General features: G+C 41.4%; 1 pseudogene; it reads right to left on the bottom strand.

Annotated features, from left to right (window-relative positions):
* Positions 1–1,054: 1,054 nt before the first annotated feature.
* Positions 1,055–1,170, bottom strand: LOC112469452 (annotated as a pseudogene).
* Between the last annotated feature and the right edge of the window lie 9,540 nt (positions 1,171–10,710).

Below are 10,710 nucleotides of genomic sequence, written 5' to 3'. Positions count from 1 at the left end.
TCAAATTAGTAACATTATCCACGTAAGTTCCTTTGTACTTATCTACAAGTTCAAGCGTTTTTATTAAGAAAATATTGTCACCTATTTTACCCAGGCCTCAGTCTAATTCCTGTTGGTTTCAGTTTCTCCCACCAGCTAAATGATTAGCTAAAGTAACCCTTCATTGAGCTTTTCTTTCACCCTTATTCACCATCCTCCACACTACTGCAAACTCCCAACTCTAATTTGTTAAGACAATGTAAATTCCACTCCCAACTCCCTTTGCTCTGGGATATCAGCGTGTTCCACCTGGCACCTGCCTTCGTCTTCCCAGCCTTGCATTGAGACCTTTATAGAACTTGCACTTATTTATACAGCTGATAGGTAACAGAGTGAAACCTGAACAGAGGATTTTAAATCTGGGTATTTCTCTCCACTACCTTGCTCTTAATTATTCACTTCATTTACAAAGTGAGATTATAAAACAATGGCGTTTTCTGTATGGCTTGTGAAACATCTATAGGTACCAGATATATGATATAAATGGGAATATATATGCAATACTTATTCCTGATTAGAAAGATTTCTCATGGGTTTTATCAGGTGAGCATTGGTCAGCATTCTGCAGAAAAACTTCAAGTTTTATGCGCTTTTAGATTTTATGCTTCAGCTAGTGAAGAATAGCATATTTTAAGATTCCAATCCACCTATGAATTTTTTTCTTGCCATTGAGCAGTAACTGGACAAAAGAAATGTGCATTACATTTAATGTAGAATGCAAACAAAACATTAGAGAGCTTAACTTTTGCACAGACAATAAAAGGATTAATTGCATTTGTAAGTACCTTTAAGAAGAAATCTTTAAAAGAAGAAAACAAGTATCTTTAAGAGAAACTAGATTCAAAAAGGGGGAGAGCGAGGGAGGGTATTTTCATCAGTCATATGGGTGATGTGAGCAGTAAATAAACCATAAAGCAGAGGGGTTGAGCCTGGATCAATTACTGAAGAGAAAAAAAAAAGTTTCTAGTTTTAGAGTTCTAAAATTTTATTTTCATTATTTTATTTTTATTATTTATGCCTAAAGCACCTGGTCTTCCTAGGTGGTCTCCCATCCAAGTACTAACCAGGCCCGACCCTTAGCTGACGAGATCAGACGAGATCGGGCACGTTCATGGTGGCATGGTCGTGGACCATGTACTGTGGCTCCACTGGGGCACAAACCCAGGACCTTCTGTGTGTAAAGCACCCATGCTAACCACTGCACTATGGAACCTCATCCTAGAGTTCTAAAATTTTCAAAGTGCTCCTACAGATACCTCATTTTACCATCATGATCCATGCAGCAGGCAGAATAAATGTAAGCTCCCCCATCTTACAGAGGAGGAAGCTGAGTCCTAGAGTGTCAAAATCCTTTATACAATGTTTCATACCTAATAAATAACAAGGAGCACAAGTAACCTCAATTTTGGTCTAAAAACTTTGGAAATAGCTACCTAGTTCCTGAATGGCTGCACTGATCTGACAAATGAAAATTTTCCTGGGTGATTTAGGCTAAAGGTAATCCACAGCAGAAGGTTTTTAAGCCAAATTATTAATCAAGATAATCCTGATAATTTTTTACTTACTACATAAATGGCTCTCAGGGATCATATGTAGATAACGAAAAAGAAAAAGCAGCTATATATAATCTTACCAGACTTCCAAGCTGCTGACAACTTTCATTCATTCATATTTTTTGAGCAATTACCACGTGCCAGCTACTGTGCTAAATGTTAAGGATTTCATGGTAAGCAAAACAGTTTACCATCCAGTGTGTAGGAAGTGGATGAGTCAGATATATATCGTTTTAAAAAGAAATCTCAAAAGTATGATTACAAACACTGAAGAGCCCTAAGAGTGCTGCTATGGTCTGAATGTGTCCCCCCAAAATTCATGTTTAAAGCTAAGCACCAACGTGATGGTCTTAGGAGGTGAGGCCTTTGGGAGGTGATTGGGTCATGAGGGTGGAGCCCTCATGAACTCGATTAGTGACCTTACTTTTCCAGAGAGCTCCCCTGAGAGCTCCCCTGCCTCTTTCCACCATGTAAGTATACAAGAAGTCTGCCACCCAGAAGAGGGACATCACTTAACCATGCTGCTCTGTGATCTCAGATTTCCAGCCTCCAGGACTGTAAGAAATGTTTCTGTTGTTTATAAGCCTGAAGGGAGTACGGCGGGTGCTATACAAGGCTATGAAAAGAGGACCTGATCTAACCTGATACTCTGAGGAACAGTAAGCTTCTTTGAGAAAGTGATGTTAAGTGCTGAGATCTCAAGGATGAACATGGAAGTACTAGAATGGAGTAGGGCGAGAACTAAAAGGCCGTTAGGCAGAAGGAATAGATTGTGCAAAGGTTCTGGAATGGCGCCCGGAGGGGGAGAAGCAGGGCACGTCCTAAGACATGTGGAAGTTGTTTCTGGCAGCTGTCTCCACTGCACACATTCTTTCTACAACTTACTTCAGTTGAGTTTCCATTTCCACAGGTCCACTGAAACCATCGTTATTAAGGTTACCAGCAGAGGTCATGGTGCCAATCTAATGGACACTGCTCTATCACTACGCCACTCAGCAGCAATCGACTCTTCACTCGAGAACAGATGCTTTCGATGCCTCACCCACTTGCCCTGGGCACGCGCCGATACAGATCGCGCCTACCAGATCCTACTTGCAAGCACCTATGGCTCCTCCTGAGGACTTTCTTTCCACCCACGCAGGACATAACAGCCCTGGGAGCGGCTCTCACTTAGCCAATGGAGCAGCCCCCACCTCTGCCCAGGTTTGATTCCCTGTCCCCGGATCTTGCCTGAAAGCCCAGTGCCTGGTTTGCCTCTCAGATGCTCAGCCCTGCTTATACCTGGGGCCTCCACTCCCTGTCCCAGCATGGTTGTCCAATTGCCTAGTGCCTGGTCTGCCTTTCAGATGCTCAGCCCTGCTTATACCTGGGGCCTCCACTCCCTGTCCCAGCATGGTTGCCTAGTGCCTAGTGCCTGGTCTGCCTCTGGGGCCTCCACCCGCTGGCCCAGCATGGTTGTCCAGTTGCCTAGTGCCTGGTCTGCCTCTCAGATGCTCAGCCCTGCTTATACCTGGGGCCTCCACCCCCTGGCCCGGCATAGATCTCTTGACAGGATTCCCGGTCATCTTTATGGGAGAAATGTGGGTATTGGTTTTCTTGAAAGAAATGATACAAATAATAGGGGGAAGGGGAGACCACGGTGGACGTCTGGCTCAGGTGGCGGCGAGCGCCGATGACAGTGCTGGGAGTGGCCGCAGGCCTGGGGCCCAGCTCTGGACCGAGGGCGTCAGCCCCTCACGGACTGGTCCGTATGCTCACGAGGCAGGTGGTCTCAGGAGTCACCGGAGTTGGCCGGTCTGTGCAACCGCAGGAAGGACCAGACCACGCAGTGGCCCGCCCCTCGCCCGTCCCCAGGACGGGCTTTCTCGGATGTTGATTCGGCCCATCTGCGTTCAACAGTCTCGTAAGGTTCTATCATCCTGTTCCCTCTTCCCAAGCAGACGGGGTAGGAAAACCCACGGCAAAGCTCTTCAAGAACATGTCATGCGGGTCAGTGCGATGCGGTGTGGACGACGCGCCGAGGCGCGGGACGTGCAGTGTTTCAGGCCCATCAAGCTGTTGATGGCGGTTTAGCTGGGAAATGCTGGACGGGAAAACGGCGGGAAAGGCTCTGCAGCCCCTAGCTGAGGGCGGGTTCGCCGCGGCAGGGGGCGTGGCCAGCCTGGCTGGGAGCCTGGCCGTTGGGTGGAGTGGGCGGGGTCAGGAAGCAGAGGAGCCGCCCGGTGGGGCGGGGCCAGCTGTGGCTTCAGGTGGAGCAGTTGATGGCAGTTGGCTCGGCCGTTGGGAAGCGTTGGGTGGTGTGGTCTCAGAACTGGACTGAGTCATTCATATGAAGGCTGTGTCCAGCTCTGCAGAAAACAGAAATATGCAGCCGCTCCAGGCTGAAATGAGCGTCTGCTTCAATGTGGTCACCCCGGAAAGAGAGTAGCCTGGTCTCTGAGGCAGGAGAGGTAGGGGAAAGAAGCTGGGTACAATGGGTTGTCACCCAGAGATGGAGAAAGTGATTGCTGAGGAGCAGGTGGGTATTTCTAGGGAAACCAGATGGCATCCTTTCATGATCTCTTTTAGTAAATTGGAAAGTGGAGTAGAATATTTCTTTTGAATTATCCAGAGTGAGTTTAGGGCGATAAGCCAGTCAAGTGGCTAAGGGGATCTAGGCTATTAGTGAAGGCAGCACTGCAGTGAGCTAAGCTCACCTGATACAATTGATAGAGGCACTTTGGATGAACTCTTTTTAACTGGGTTTTCTCTGAGACCCAGGAATGGGGTGGGGTGGGGCAGGGACGGGTTGTGGACAGCAAAAGGAAGCCCAGGTTTGTGATCTTCAGATCAGGGCAGTTGAGAATGGTGGGGGCCTGGGCTATGGCCCCTCCTGGGGAGGCTCCAGCCCTTTAATGTGGAGTTGGGGTTAGCAGGCTCTCTTCTGGAATTCAGGACGTCACATACCTTTTTTATTCTTTTGCTTCAGAGGGTGTGGCTGAACCCAACAGATGGAAGCTACAGGGAGGCCAATTTAGACTTGATTAAAGGTAAGGATTCAGCTGCCAGGGCAGTGGTGAACACCCAATTCCTAGAACCAGTCTTTCTGCTTCGGTTTTGAGTTGGTCATTTAATTCTCCAAGACTGTATTTTCTCATTTCTAAAATGTTGATAAGAACATTCTCCTTGTTACATCATAAACTGCAGAGATTGAATTTGATAGCCGCATGTGAAAGTGCTTTACACTGTAATAATGATAAGAACTATTATTGACTCATGTCCCAGTATTATTAAGAGGCTTTCCATAAGCAATCTCATTTAATCTTCAACTTTTTGTGATAGGTGTTATTATCCTCACTTCACAAGTGAAGAATATGGCTGCTGTGGCTCAGAGAATTTTATCTGCTCAAGGCCGTAGAGTAGGTAGGAGCAGAATGAAGACTTGAGTTTATGCAGTCTTACTCCAGAGCTTTTCTCAGCACTGAACTACAGACCCTAATTCCAATGTCTCTCTGGTTCTCAGTCTATTATAGAAGCATCTCTGAATTTGGGGGAAGATACTGAACTATGTTTCTTCTCAGTCCGACAGTGAGATTTGCTGATTTTAATAATTCCACCTAGAAGCCTTTATTATTAAAGCTTTTCTCTGAGCCTTCAGTAGCCTTTTTGCCTAGAAGAGAACCCTGTCAACATGAAATATCCCTTGAGGTGGTTAGAAGACTAAGGTGAGGTGCCTCGTAACAAACACAAAAGAAAACTTGACCTAAATAAAAAGATGGAGGAGAGTCATGTGAGAAGGTAATAAACAATTTGCCTCCCAACTAGTGCTTTTCAAATTGCCTGTGGTTAAAGATCAGTTTTGTTTTGTTTGGTTTTGTTTTAATTTCCTATCCATCGCAGACTGATACTTTTCTAAAATACTATAAAAATTATTTATAGTATTTCATTTCATTTTTCTGAACTACAAGAGAAATTCTTCATGTTTCTACAAAATAAGAAACTAGTTTGGTTTTAATTTTTTGAAGTCTAAACTGGATATTCAGTCTTGCTTTTGTGTGTGTGTGTGTTATCTTCAGTATCTTTAATGTTCATGCTTCCACATGAGGAAGCATGGAAACATGTTCTGCCAAGAAATCCATAACTGAAGGGCAAAAACAAAAGTTAGAAGTTCAGAAGAACCATTTACAGATTTTGTTATGTTTCACAATTTAACAATGACCGTCAATTAAGTAGGTGATTTTAATATTGCCAGTCTGAAAAGTTGTAAACTTCTTATGAATTTGACAGAATGTTTTAGAAAAATGAAATGAAAAACCAGACATAATACAAATCCAGTTTTTAAAATTAAAGATAGTACAATGAAACTGCATTTTATTAACTATCATTAGACTAGATATAACATAGGGAAAAGAAGAATTTTAAAATCAATACACACTCATTGAAAGTATGGATATAAGTGATTAATATAGAGAATCCCTATTATAGTTGTAACATTTTGTCATTACACAATTGTACTCACTTCTTGTTAATTTATCTAATATATTAGAGTTTAGGTCGCTCCTAGGGAGTAAGGTTTATCTAAATGACTTTTATGTTTTAAAAAACTCATTTGAGAAACTAGTCTCATATAGTGTTGATTACAATGTAAAAGGAGATTTTAAAGTAATTTCAGCAAATTCAAGATAATTCATTTTTAACTTTGATCCCAAATAAAACAAGTGATGCTATATTTTCAAAATCCATTTTCAATTCATCAACAGCAAGTACTGCAATTTATCTTGTAGATAAATTTCAATGACCTTTCATCAAAATTACCTTTCAATAAAAGAGCCATGATTTTCCTATATATGGATCTTCTATTAATGAAAAAATTTAAAACATTCTGTCAAATTCATAAGAAGTTTACAACTTTTCAGACTGGCAATATTAAAATCACCTACTTAATTGACGGTCATTGTTAAATTGTGAAACATAACAAAATCTGTAAATGGTTCTTCTGAACTTCTAACTTTTGTTTTTGCCCTTCAGTTATGGATTTCTTGGCAGAACATGTTTCCATGCTTCCTCATGTGGAAGCATGAACACACACACACAAAAGCAAGACTGAATATCCAGTTTAGACTTCAAAAAATTAAAACCAAACTAGTTTATTTTGTAGAAACATGAAGAATTTCTCTTGTAGTTCAGATATCCTTGACATAACTTTTCCACCACATAAAGATTCTAACTCAGTATAAAGTACCAGTTATAATACAGCTTCCATTTTACTATATTATAAAAGGAATAATTTTAAATTTACCACATTAGATTTTGCTGTATCACTAAACACACAGTTCCACTGACATATTTCATAGTAAGACTTTTCTCCATGAAGGAAATTATAAAGTGATTATAGTCAGTTTCAAGCCTTCAATCTGGGTAACTCCAAATCTTTTTCTCTCACTGCAGTTGTCATCAGAACACACTCCTACTCGAAACTTAAGTTCCAAAGCACATTGTCACAAGGTAATCAATCCTTCATAGTTTTATTCAGGTAAGAGCTGCGTTTGTCAATAATAAGTCTGAAAAAATTATCTTCGCTATCATGTTCAAATTACATAATACTAAAAAAATTGTCATTGGTAATATCTGTGCAGTTGTCAAGTTGCAGTGAAAAACTGGATAGCTTTATATATTCTTTGAGTTGGTCTCATACCTAAACAGCTGGTTCCTAAACACATCAGATTGGAAAGTGATTCTCGAGTCATGTGTTTCACCCAATGTTTTAAGTAAACATCTCCAATGTAATCTTTTGCTAATCACTCAGCAATTATAAATGTTTTTTTTTTAATCTTGGCAACCTGAAGAGCAGTTCTACGTGAAGCCTCCAAAAGCTTTAATGTTTGTGTGTATAACACCGAACATTTGCTTCTGTCAGCTTTTTAATTCAAAACTCAAAGAATTCTTTTTTTGTTTTGAATTTGTTTGGTAAGCATATGTCACTTAAGTACCAGTTTCATTTATGACTTCATTAGTAATAGTCTTCTACAAATTACACTATGATTTTAGCACTTGGCCATACAAATTTACTTGTCTAATGTAGCTACCAAATACGTGTGTATTTATATTAAAGGTCTTAATAAAAGTCAAAATGATTGTTAAAATAATAAATTATAAATGAATCATAAACACCAACAGATTATACAATGTTGTATTACAGCTGACAAACCCCCAAGTGACACACATTTTAAGGTCCTCCTGTGCACAAGTACACAGCTTGTGCCACATGTCCCCATAGGGAACATTTGTCTGGAAATATTTTTGTCACAATTGAGGAGGGAAGGGGAATTGCTACTGGCATCTAGTGAGTTGAGGCCAGAGTTGCTGCTAAACACCCCTCCATGCCCAGAACAGTCCCCACAGCAAAGAATTACCAGACCACAAATGTCAATAGTGTCAGGTTGAGAAACCATGATTTAGTCAAACCTTTATATGTTCTTCTAAGCTAACATTTTTGTGGATTTATTTATAGAAATCGTTAATCTCTGATATTTTACTCTTTGGAGTTTAGCTGTTCTATATGTAAGTAATTACCAAAATCAATAAAACTTTTTCCAGTTTCCTGAATAAAGTATATTTGTAAACTGTACAACTAAAATAAAGAAGATACATAGAATTACCAATGTGAGTATGCTAATACTCATATTTTAGTAGTTCTTAAAGAAGTAGATTATAATGTTAGCTTTATTTAATTTTCAGGTGAACCTTCTGCTAATGGAAGACTGTTGAGGGAAACACTTTTCAGTTAAGAAGGCATCAGTATACCTGAAGTATGTGCAGCGTGAATGGACACCAAGTTCTTAGCGATCGTCGTCTTTTGATGCGCTGACCTACCTTTAATGCTGGCCTTAGCTTCAGTCTCACATATTTCATCATCATATCGATCCCTCAGTCACAGCAGAACCTTCATCAATTCACGTCTACCATAAGAGCTTTTTGAGTAGCGTCAAAGTGAGGAGCTGCCTCTTTCACAAATTGTATCACTTCATCCACAGACCAGTGGGGAGGTCCTGGTGGAGCCTTGTTTCAGTACACTGAGATCAGGTCCAAGTGTTCACCTGGGACTTTGAGTCTTGTCTGTGTGTGGATTTCACTGACTTGAAAAAATTGTCCTTGGTAGACATCGATGACAATTTTTTTCAGAACCGGCAATGAGCTGGATGTAGCTGACACAGGCTGAAAAGAATTCCTGTAGGAAAGAGTCTGTGGAGTTTGTCCAGGCAGGGCTTGGAAGAATTAGTTGCATTAGTGGGTTTTCAGAAAGCCTTTTTTGCTCTTTGGGCACACAGGCATGTCATTTCCCCCTAAGACAATACTTCTGCATCTGGTGCACATAGCTCTATGGTGGGGTACTGAGGGGAGAAAGGAATAGCATAAGGTGGAGGCTTCTGAGAATGTTTCTTGGCACTTCTGTTTCCTGCTATGTCTTCTTTCACTGATTTATTTTTGTCATTGTATCTTGAGAAAGTGTTATGCACTGAAGGAAAATGGACAGAGTGCTTTCTCCCACCAGAGGCAGCAGCCACTTCTCTAGGGAGGAGTCCGTGAGCAGTCCAGCCTGGAGGGCACAATCCACATGGGTGTGTGTGGCCTGCCAGCGCACCCCACCCCTGGGGTCCCGCCAGCAAGTGCTGGTGGCCGTGGGGCTCTTCTCATCCCGGTGAGCACCGGAGTTTCCCCGTTTGTTTCCAGAGACATAGACTGCAGATATTAGTGCAGGGGTTGTCTCGGCAATGTCCTCCTTTACCAAATGGAGGCCCAGTGGCTCTGTCCAGCAACTTTACACAAGTTGAGACTCAGGACAACACAAACCAGGAAGACTCTTCCCTTTGTCCTAACTTTAGGCATTTCGAAAGCATGAATGTTGTTTTATTTATTTTTGCCAGGATAACATTCTTAAGAAACTTATCCTTCTTAGAAACAAAATCTGTCTAGGTGCTTTGAACTATCCTTTCTTGAGTCCTGTAACTGGTGGCTGGGAGCAGTTTTCTATGGAGACCACATTGGACACTGAGTCACTTTAGAAGGAGATTGTGCTTTTGTTACACTTTTTGTAATGGCAGCATTATTTCTTGATAGTCGTAAGACATCTGTAAAGTGACATACCCAACTAGGAAATACCTCAAGAATCGTACTTGTAGCATTATAATAATCGAAATAATCAAAAGCTCCTTCCTCTCTAGCCATCAAATGTGATAAGGGTTCTTTCTATTTATTGCTTCCAGTTTCATTACCACCTTAAATTATTTAAGGTTGGATTTGGTGATAATGTAGGGAGGAGGCAAGAGAATTAAACATTAAATCAAGCTATATTCAGAGGCTGAATATGCTGATTCGCCCTACAGCTAGACCAGAGGAAACCCGCAGAACAAAGGAAGATTTCTGCTGGGATTGTGTTTCCCCACACCGTGAAGGGGAAACAGAAAAACAAGAGTCTTTAAGTGGTGCTCTATACAAAATATCATTTGTTCCCCATGACTAAAATCATGGGGAGCCTATGGATCAAAGGCTGGGAATTGCCGGCAGGCCTTTCAAACTACATATTCTTACCTTTTCTCACTACATGCTCTAATCCTTTCTCACTGTATGCCCATATCATAGGAAAATGGGTAAACAAAGTCTTTAAACTGTAACTCACAAAAGACTAAGGATATATAAACTGGATTCCCTGATACTTGGGGCTGTTTTTTTCTGGCCTTTTTGTCTTTGCTTTTTTCCTTCCCCAATACATTTTCCTTTAGACTCTAAGTTTGGCCGAGATTTGAATTCTTTCTTGCACTCAGCAAAGAACTCTGTCACGGTGCAGGGCTTGAGTTCCTCCCACTCGGGGAAATTTGCCCTGTTCTGTATCAATAATTCCTTCATGAACAATGCCGAAGCTGTGATTTCAGATCCATTTAGAGTTCATAAGGGAATCACTGGCCATGATGACACATTCATCTGGAACCCCAGGGAAGCTGAGGTAAAGCCCTGTTTTATCCCCCATGTGTCCCAAAGGACTGTGTGTCCGAGGAATCTACAAGTCTCCTAAAATCATTTGTGTTGTCGCTATGCTACCATTGAGTTAACTGTAACCTGGTACCTGTAACTGCAACAATTG

This window comes from Pteropus alecto, unplaced genomic scaffold, assembly GCF_000325575.1.
Source record: "Pteropus alecto unplaced genomic scaffold, ASM32557v1 scaffold146, whole genome shotgun sequence".
In the NCBI taxonomy this organism is placed as follows: Eukaryota; Metazoa; Chordata; class Mammalia; order Chiroptera; family Pteropodidae; genus Pteropus; species Pteropus alecto.
This window is presented reverse-complemented; position numbering and strand designations above follow the sequence as displayed.